This window comes from Peromyscus maniculatus, chromosome 12, assembly GCF_049852395.1.
Source record: "Peromyscus maniculatus bairdii isolate BWxNUB_F1_BW_parent chromosome 12, HU_Pman_BW_mat_3.1, whole genome shotgun sequence".
Lineage (NCBI taxonomy): Eukaryota > Metazoa > Chordata > Mammalia > Rodentia > Cricetidae > Peromyscus > Peromyscus maniculatus.
The window spans coordinates 88,252,591-88,262,014 of record NC_134863.1 but is presented as its reverse complement, the minus strand read 5'-3'; the positions used below and the strand labels follow the sequence as shown (position 1 = coordinate 88,262,014).

The 9,424-nt window shown below is 37.1% G+C and overlaps 1 long non-coding RNA gene across 1 annotated transcript; it reads left to right on the top strand.

Moving 5' to 3' along the window:
* Window positions 1–569: 569 nt before the first annotated feature.
* On the top strand, window positions 570–8,096 carry LOC143268178 (uncharacterized). The gene is made up of 3 exons (XR_013043902.1): window positions 570–685; window positions 1,024–1,121; window positions 7,841–8,096. It is a non-coding gene; the product is annotated as an uncharacterized LOC143268178 (long non-coding RNA).
* The last annotated feature ends 1,328 nt before the right edge of the window (window positions 8,097–9,424 follow it).

The window sequence follows — 9,424 nt, the reverse complement described above, 5'->3', positions numbered from 1 at the left end:
AGGAACCGAGAATTAGTGTGGAACTTTTGAGAGGATCCCTAACATTCTGTACTCCTTGCTTTTACAGCTGTTATAACTGTAGAACAATGTGCTTGCTGCCCAAGTGCTCGCTACTTTGGTTGCCATATTAAACTGTAAATACAATAGAACATTAGTAAATGTCTCATGTGTAGCCAAAAAAGAAAAAGAAAAGAAAACAGGAAACCAAAAAAAGTTCCTACATGTCAAGGAGGGAAAACTGATACAACTATAACAAAGTGGGTTCAAGTTTAAGTGGCAAAGAAGAGTTTAAGCATTATCTTGACCCAGGGCAGCCACAATGACAGCAATACCCATTTTTATTGGGGGAAAAAAAGGATGTACAGTACAGAATGACTCCATGTGACAGAATGAGTCATAAAAGAGTAATTTGTCAGTGCAGAGTGGAAGTGTGTTATCCTGTTCACAGAAAAATGTGTGGTAAACCAAGTACAAGTTTGATGTAATGAACGGTGAGTTATTTTTTAATATTTATTTATTTATTGTGCATACAGTGTTCTGCCTGCATCCCTGCAGGCCAGAAGAGGGCACCAGATTTCATTACAGATGGTTATAAACCATCATGTGGTTGCAGGGATTTGAACTCAGGACCTCTAGAAGAACAGCCAGTGCTCTTAACCTCTGAGCCATCTCTCCAGCCTGAACAGTGAGTTATTTAAAGTTACTCTTGCAAGGCAAGAATAGTTTACAGGTTTGATGTGTTATTTTCCCACATTATCTTCATATGTGGATGAAAGCATATATGTTGTTTATGAGTTTCCTGACAAATCATATAAAGCATGTATGACTCAAAACTGGCCAATATGTAGTGCCTGTACAAGTGTTGACTTTTCTACAATTACAAGTTTTCTTGAGGATGTAAATATACACCTGTACTATGTGGTTAATTGAAATAACATATAAGAATTAAACCTTAACTTTAAATTATTTCTATTTTTATAGAGTATTATTTTTGCCTAATTGTGGTTTATTTTTTATGTAAAGGATATAAATTTTTCAGAAGAACTAGAAGAAGAAATAACAGAATGTAAACTGAGAAATGAGAGAAGTTTTGATGAGTGCAGAAAATCAAGAATTTGTAGGTAAAATTTTAATTTTAATTTTTCATTTCCTATTGTTTGCATCAATGACTTTGCCATAGGCCCACCTGCTACATTTTAAATCACCTTATTCAGTCAAAAAATTAATAATTGAATATTAAAATTAAAGCATCTAATCTATCCTTTATTATAGAATATTCTTAGAATCCCATGACACAGCTAAGTATTTCCTTTGATGTATAGTAAGTAAATGTCTGAAAATTGTAATTGCTCCATTTTTAATGTATTTACACACCTGGGTAAAGATAAGATTCAATGTGAATATCATGGATCAGCTTTTGAAGTAATAATGCATTCTTTGTATATTCTACATACCCTCTCTCCTGTGTACAATGTGTAAAGACTTTTAACCATTCTTCCATGCTGCCTTGTCAATCAAATTATGGTGTCCTTTGCTGCACAGAAGATTTTTAGTTTCATGGGGTACCATTTATAACTTTGTCAATTACTTGTTCATAGTGTTTGTACCATTGACCTGCTCAGAAACTATTTAGCTTTGCAAATGAGTTATCATTAATCTGTACCCTTCAGGCCTTATGTTGCATTATCTGGATCATTGGAAGTTGAGTTTTGTGCAGAGTGAGAGATAAGGACCTAATTTCATTCATCCACCTGCATCTGTCCAATATGACTGGCACCATTTGTTTTCTACAATGTGAACTGCTGACCTCTTTTAAAATCAAGTGACTGTAGGACTGTGGACTTATTTGTGGGTCATCAGTTTTCTCCCACCAACCAGTATGTTTGTTGGGGGGCCACTGCCATGCTCTATTTATTTCTACAACGAGGTGTTTTAACTTGAAATCCGGAATGGTGATGCTTCCATCAGTTTTGGTTTTTGTTCTTTTTGTTTTGCTTTTGTTCCATGGTTTGAAATTGTTTTACTATTTTTGATCTTTTATGTTTCCATCTGAAATTTAAAGATTCTTTTTCATTTTCTGTGAACATTGCACTGAAAATTTTATGAGGATCATGTGGTGTACATAGATTGCTTCTATTAGGATGACCAGTTTCACAATATTAACCCTACAATAGTGATCATAGAAGATCTTTGCAAGTTATGGTAACATCTTTAGTTTCTTATTTTCACTGTCTTACAACTTTCTTTGTAAAAGTTTCACTTTTTTGATGACATTTATTCTAATTCATTACACTATGAGGATATTTTGAATGGAATAGTTTTCTTGGTTTCATTCACAGTATGTGCAGTGTTTCTTTTTAGGTAGGCTACTGATTTGGAGGCTCATATTGGAACCTGTTACTTTGCTAAATGTATTTATCAACCATTGGAGTTTTCTGGGCAAAAAACAAGTTACTTCTTTTCTAGAATCATATTGCTTACAAATGAAAATAGTTTCACCTCTTCATTCCATTCTTGTATCTTCTCGTCTTACTCCTCTAGTCAAGACTTCTAGTACTATATTGAACAGGAGGAGGAAGAATGGTCATCCGTGTCATTTTCCTGATTTTAAAAGGAATGATTTGAGTGTTAACGATATGTTAGCTGTGTGTGTGCATTTTATTGTCTTCATTATGTTGTGATATGCCCCCTTTCACTCTTAGATTCTCTGGGATTTTTATCATAATGATGGATATTGTCAAAGATGCTTTCTGTGTCTAATGACATAATCACATGGTATTTGTCCTTGATTCTCTTTCTGTAATGAATGCTGTGAAAGTGCTATCCTCTGAATTAAATTCATTAGAAAAGTTTTTCCTATCTTATTGATTTATGCCCTCAGTTTGATTATTTCCTGCAGTCTACCCTTCTTGGGTGTGTTTTTTCCAGAGCTTTCAAGTGTTCTCTTAAGTCTCTAGTATGAGATCTCTCATAATTCTTTATGCAGGACTTACTGCTATGAACTTTCCTTTTAGCACCGCTTTAATGTGTCCATACATGTGGATATGTTGTGCATTCATTTTTATTGAATTTGAGGAAGTCTTTAATTTCTTTCTTATCTCTGTCTTGACTCAGTCATAAATCACTAGAGAGTTGTTCTGTTCCCATGAATTTGTAGGCTTTCTGTTGTTTCTGTTGTTGGTGAAATCCAGCTTTAATCCATGGTGGTCTGATAGGATGCAGGGGTGTATTTCAATTTATTATCTGATAAGACTTGCTTTGTGACCAAATATGTTGTTAATTTGAATAGTGTTCCATGAGACGTATCTTCTTTTGTATTTGGATGAAATGGTCTCAGGAGTTCTGTTGGGTCCATGTTAGTCATAATGTCTGTTAGCTCTAGTATTTTGCAGTGGAATGGAAATAAAGACTCACTTGTAAATTCACAAACCTATAGACATTGAATTTCAACCAAGAAGCCAAAATAATACAATGGAAAAAAAGAAAGTATCTTCAACAAATGGTTCTGCTATAACTGAATGTTGACATGGAGAAGAATGCAGATATATTCTTATCTGTCATCCTGCACAGAACTCAAATCCAAGTGGATCAAAGACCTCAACATAAATCTAGATACACTGAACTTGATAGAAGGGAAAGTGAGAAATAGTCTTGAATCCATTGGCACAGGAGACAACTTTCTGAATAGAGCAATAGAACAGATACAAAGGTCAATAATTAACAAATGGAACCTCATGAAACTGAAAATCTTTTATAAGGCCAAGGTCACCATCAATGGGATGAAATGCCAACTTACAGAATGGGATGAGATCTTCACCAACCTCATTTCTGACAGAGAGAATATTTCCAAAATATATAAACACTCAGGAAATTAGATATCAAAAAACCAAATAATTCAATTAAAAATGGGATACAGCTCTAATCAGAGTAATCTCCACAGAAGAATCTCAAAAGGTCAAGAAACAGTTACTATGAGAATCTATCTTACACCTATCAAGATGGCTAAGATCTAAAACAAAAGTGACAGGTCATGATGGAGAAGATGTGGAGGAAGAGGAACATTTCTCTCTTGCTAGTGAGAACTTTTACAACCACTTTGGACATCACTATGGAGATTTCTCAGAAAATTGAGAATCTATCTACCTCAAGACTCAGCTATAACATTCTTGGGCATATACCAAAGCATGCTTAATCATATTACAACGACTCTTTCTCAACTATGATCAGAGCAGCTTTTTTCATGATAGCCCAGACCTGGATACAAACTAGATGCCCAATAACACAAGAAAGGATATAGAAAATATGATACATTTATATAATGGAATATTATTCATCTGTTTAAAAAAACTGACATCATTAAATTGGTATGCCATGTTGATATGTGATGTTTTGTTGATACTCATGGAAAATCTGCCCTGTCCTAAACAGAAAGGGAGGAGGAGTTGATTGGGGGTGGGAACAGAAAGTAGATGGGGAGTGAGGGATTGGGAGGTGAGGAGGGGGTAGAACTGTGGTTAGGACGTAAAATTAATTAATTAATTAATTAATTAATTAAAGAATCAAAAACAAACAAAAACCAAAATCAAAACAAGAAAAGAAAAAGGAAAGAGATTTGCAGGCAAATGTGTGGAACTAGAAAATATCATCCCAAGTGAGGTACCCAGAACCAGAATAGAAACATGATTGGGCCCTAGCCCAATTGTCATCAAGCAGGCTTCACCCAACAACTGATGGAAACAGATGCAGAGACTCACAGCCAAACATTAGGGCTAGCTTTGGGAAATCCTGAAGAGGAATGGGAGGAAGGATTGTAGGAGCCAGAGGGGTCAAGAACATTACAAGAAAACCCACAGAATCAGTTAACCTGGGCTCATAGGAGTTCATTGAGATGGAAACAATATCCAGAGAGCCTGCATGGGACTGACCTAGGCCCTCTGCATATAGATGGCAGTTAGGTAGCTCTTTCTTCTTGTGGGACTTGCCGAAGACAATTGTAAGAGCCATGCCATATTGCCTGCCTGAGTTAAGTTTCTGTTGTCCAGTATTGAGCCACTAACCAGAAACTTTTGACATGCCTGGACAAGTCCTGAGTTATTAGGAAATAACTTAACATTTCCTTATCTTTCTGCTACACTGACCATTAGTAACAATGTTTTGTGGTTGGGTTGCTTGGCAACTCAACAGTCCCCTGATCTTTTCCCAAAGAAAGTTTCCTGGTCTGCTTACTATAAAACCCACTTGAGAAAAATAAAATTTCACAGCTTGATCAGAATACTGTCTTGCTGTCAATTCTTTGTGTCTCTTGTCCCTTTTATTTGCCATTCCCCCTTCTAGGGTCTCTTCTGAAGACCCTGCTGGCCGGGACAGGGACTCTTAAAAGTGAAAGCAGGAGTTTTCTTAATTGTTTTGCTGGCTTTGGGGATCTATTCTTCTTACTTGGGTACCTTGCCCAGCCTTAAAACAAGCAGATGTGCTTAGTCTTACTGGAACTTTTTACGCCATGTTTTGTTGACATTCATGGGAAGCCTGCCTTTTTATGAATAGAAACTGAGTAGTGCATGGGGCACAGGGTGGGGAGTGATACAGAAAGTAGAGGTAAAATGGAAATCTGTGGTTGGGGTGTGAAATAAATAAGTAAATTTAAAATAGAACCGAAAATTTGTAATTCACATTATAGTGAATATTTACTATGTGATATTAAGCCCTGAATATTAGAGATGGGGAGAGCAACCAAGAGCCTTCACAACAGCCTTTGAACAGAGATTCAAAAATGCTCAATAAAGTAACTTTCAAAGTGAAAATAGACACATATCAAAAAGATGATCCACCATGACCAAAGTTGTTTTTATCTCAGAGATGCAGAAATGGTTTGAAATACACAACTCAATAGATTTAACAAAGCACAGAAATGGACTTCGAGGCAAAAGTCACCTAATCTTCTCAAAACATGCAGATAAGGCCCTTGCAAAAATCCAATATACCATCATGATAACAGTCCAAAGAGTGTAAGACAAGTAGGAGCATACCTCAACACATTTAAAATTATATTTATAAGAAACTCAGAGCCAACATCATCCTCAATAGATGAAAACATGAGTCCCTTTAAGGTCATGAAGAGACAGGGTTGTCTACCATCCTGACTCCTTTTCAATATTGTGCTCAGTGTATTAGCTAGAGCAATGAGTCAGGTGAACAAAATTAAAGGGAGACAAATGGGAAGATGTAGCAGGAGTCTTAAAAGTTCTTATTAGCCGGGCGGTGGTGGCGCACGCCTTTAATCCCAGCACTCGGGAGGCAGAGGCAGGTGGATCTCTGTGAGTTCGAGGCCAGCCTGGGCTACCAAGTGAGTACCAGGAAAAGGCGCAAAGCTACACAGAGAAACCCTGTCTCAAAAAAAAAAAAAGTTCTTATTAATAGAATCAAACCTGAGGCCAGTTATTAGGGTGAACACTGGAAGATCAGAGAGACAGAACAAGCCACAGCTAACCTCACCTGGCCAAGATCTCAGCTGATCTTGTTTCCTCAGACTGGAAGCCTCTCTGTCCTCATCTCCGAATGGCTCTCAGCTGAACTGTGCTGCTCAAAACCTAAAAGCTTGAATGCTTAATCAGCCAAATGCTTCTAGTTTCTGGTCCTCATGCCTTATATACCCTTCTGCTTTCTACCACCACTCCCTGGGATTAAAGGCTCACTTTCTGGTATTAAAGGCATGAGTCACCATGCTTGGCTGTATTCTTGAACAGATGGATTTCTGCCTCTGGAAAGCTAGGATTAAAGGCGTGTGCTACCACTGCTTATCCTATCTAATGGCTTTTCTGTTCTCTGACCCCAGATAAGTTTATTAGGGTACACAATATTTTGGGGAACACAATACCACCACATTAAATAGAAATCAAATCAATATTGTTTATCTTAGTTAGGGTCTCTATTGCTGGGAAGAGACACCTTGACCATGGCTACTCTTATAAAGGGAAACATTTAATTGGGGTGGATTCCAATTTCAGAGGTTTTGTATATTATCATCAGGGTGGGACATGGCAGCATGCATGGTTCTGGATAAAGGAGCTGAGATTTCTACATCTTTTCTTTCTTTTTTTTTTTTTTTGGTTTTTTGAGACAGGGTTTCTCTGTGTAGCCTTGCGCCTTTTCCTGGAACTCACTTGGTAGCCCAGGCTGGCCTTGAACTCACAGATTTGCCTGGCTCTGCCTCCCGAGTGCTGGGATTAAAGGCGTGTGACACTACTGCCCGGCCAAGATTTCTACATCTTGATCAGCAAGCAGTAAAAGAGCCCGTGTCTACTCTGGGTATAGCTTGAGCATAGTAGACCTCAAATGGCCCCCACAGAGACAAACTTCCCCCAACAAGGTCACACCTCCTCCAAACAAGGCCACATCTCCTGATAGCGACACTTCCTATAAGCTTATGGGGCCCAACTGCACTCGAAGTACCACACTGTTTAAAGAAATTTTCCTGATAATAGTGGAGGCATTTCTTTATTTTATAAATATCCTCCTAATTCATTTGGGAATATAAATTAGTGTTAACAATTCTTATATTCAAGTAGTTACTTTTGTTTTTGTTAATATTGTGCATCAGGTCATATCCTATGAATGTGTTTCCTTTCTTCTTATCACCTCTTACATAGTAAGGTGCCATGAGAAATGAAGGATAGATTTAAACTTTAATGGGCACAATAGATTTGCTATTAAAACGTCTTTGTCTTCAATATAAACTTACATAGAATTTCAAGTACACTTGTCATAAAATTAGGAATTCAGGTATGTTCTTAGAAATCAAATAAGACCTTTCTAAAATATGTTGCCAATACTCTTTTGACAGAGTGTGTGTGAGACCCTAATGGACTGCAGGAATCTTCCACAGAAGCTCCCCATTCATCCAATATGAACAATGATGCAGAAAAAAAATGTAATAAGGCATCTAGAGAAAAGTAAGTAGTACATTTTAAAATATACTTGTTATATAGAATGATTCTGTATAGAACAGAACCCTACCTGTTATAAACAGACAACTACATGTATAGTAAGCAAAAGGATTAGTAGAATGGTAATAATACACACACATTATCAAATCTGAGCAACAGGTAAGATCCGATACTCAATGAAGGAGTCCTTGCTCCCACACCTCTCAGGTGTCCATATTTAATTTGCCTTATCTTCAGAAGTATATTAAATGAATGAATGAATGATATAAATAATATATGAAATAAATCTGAATATGTAAGTGAAGGGGAAACAGTGGAGGCTGCTTCCCAGACCTCTGATTAGGCAAAAACCACACCCAAACACCTGTTTTAGAGAGAGATCCTTTATTAAGCAGGAAAGATAAGTTAAATATTTCCACTGTAGTTTATACTTAATTCAAACTATTGCTTGGGGAAATGAAAATAAGTATTTTCTCATCACTAATGTATATTCATTATAGCAATAGCTTTTCCCCTAAATGTTCATTGTACTTTACTTGGTGAAATATGTGCACTTCTTAACAGAATCTGTCATGGAAGACCAAAAGCATACCTCAGAAGAAGAGCAGAGAAGGCACAGTGGTAGAAAAACTAAGCGACCATTTGTAATACTTAAATTTACATTGCACACTTTATGCTGTTTCCACAGTAATGTTCCATAGGCACAAATAGAGTTAACTTAGTATATCTTTTAGAATTAATACATTGAAAATAAATATTTTTTAAATATTATTGTTTTTTTTTTGAAACCTATATTCACCCTCCACCTCATGCTGGTGGTACTCATCATCATTATTATTGTTATTCTTCATTTAATGTCTCTTAAAATTATTATTATTAGCCCACTGAGTCCAAGTAGGGCTGACCACCTGTGAATGTGTGTGAAGACACCTACTGGGGCATGAGAAACCTGCCAGCAGCCACAAGCCCGCATCCACCCAGGGCGATTGCTCTTCAGCTGGTGCCGGGACCTTGAGAGATGATGCTTCCTCGTTCATGCCAGAATCTTGACTGGCTTGATCTTGTGCAAGTCTAGTGTAAGACAAAGCTGTTTTGAGTTGATCTGTATATCGGTTATGTCATGTCCCCAAAAGAACATTTCAATGTACTTCTCTCCAGATTCAAACTCTGACATTGTTTTCTGACCATTCTTCCTCATTTTCTCTTGAACTTTCAGTAGTGGGAGGTTAATACAAATGACCCATCTGCAGATGAGTCTTCACACTGTGTAGATGAAATTCTAAATGGTCTTATTAAATAAGAAACACAAAGCCAAATGTAGAGTTAAAAGCCCAAAAGACCAGAGCACTAGCGAAGCCTTTAGTTTACCAGTCGCTGCCATCCTTCCCCTGAGAGAGACCTTCTCCTCTGTGACCCATCTTTTTATTGCCTTTCTGTTCTACCTTCTCATTGCCTTTAAACCCAACCACATGGTTTCCTCG